Source organism: Phalaenopsis equestris, unplaced genomic scaffold, assembly GCF_001263595.1.
Source record: "Phalaenopsis equestris unplaced genomic scaffold, ASM126359v1 Scaffold000755, whole genome shotgun sequence".
Classification (NCBI taxonomy): domain Eukaryota; kingdom Viridiplantae; phylum Streptophyta; class Magnoliopsida; order Asparagales; family Orchidaceae; genus Phalaenopsis; species Phalaenopsis equestris.
Window position 1 is genome coordinate 498,283 of NW_018165195.1, and position 309 is coordinate 498,591.

A 309-nucleotide genomic window follows, 5' to 3' on the forward strand; every position below is an offset into this window, starting at 1 on the left:
TATATATATATATATATTGCTGAAATTTGAATTTAGCACTTTTAATAAGTTTGGTATGAACAATCATTGTTCAAGCTAAATTTGAACTATTTGAGAGCAATAAGTTTTACCCAGTTCATAGCTACAATTTTTAATTTATCCCTTCGTTTGCATTGCTTAGTTTTCAAAACTGCATTTACAATAAGATAATATAAAATAATAAGTTGAGCAAACTTTGGATCATGTTCTTTGAGTTTAATTAAGCAGTGTAAGAGACCTTATTCTTCTTACGTCATGCCAAATATATATATACATATATATTGCGAACCT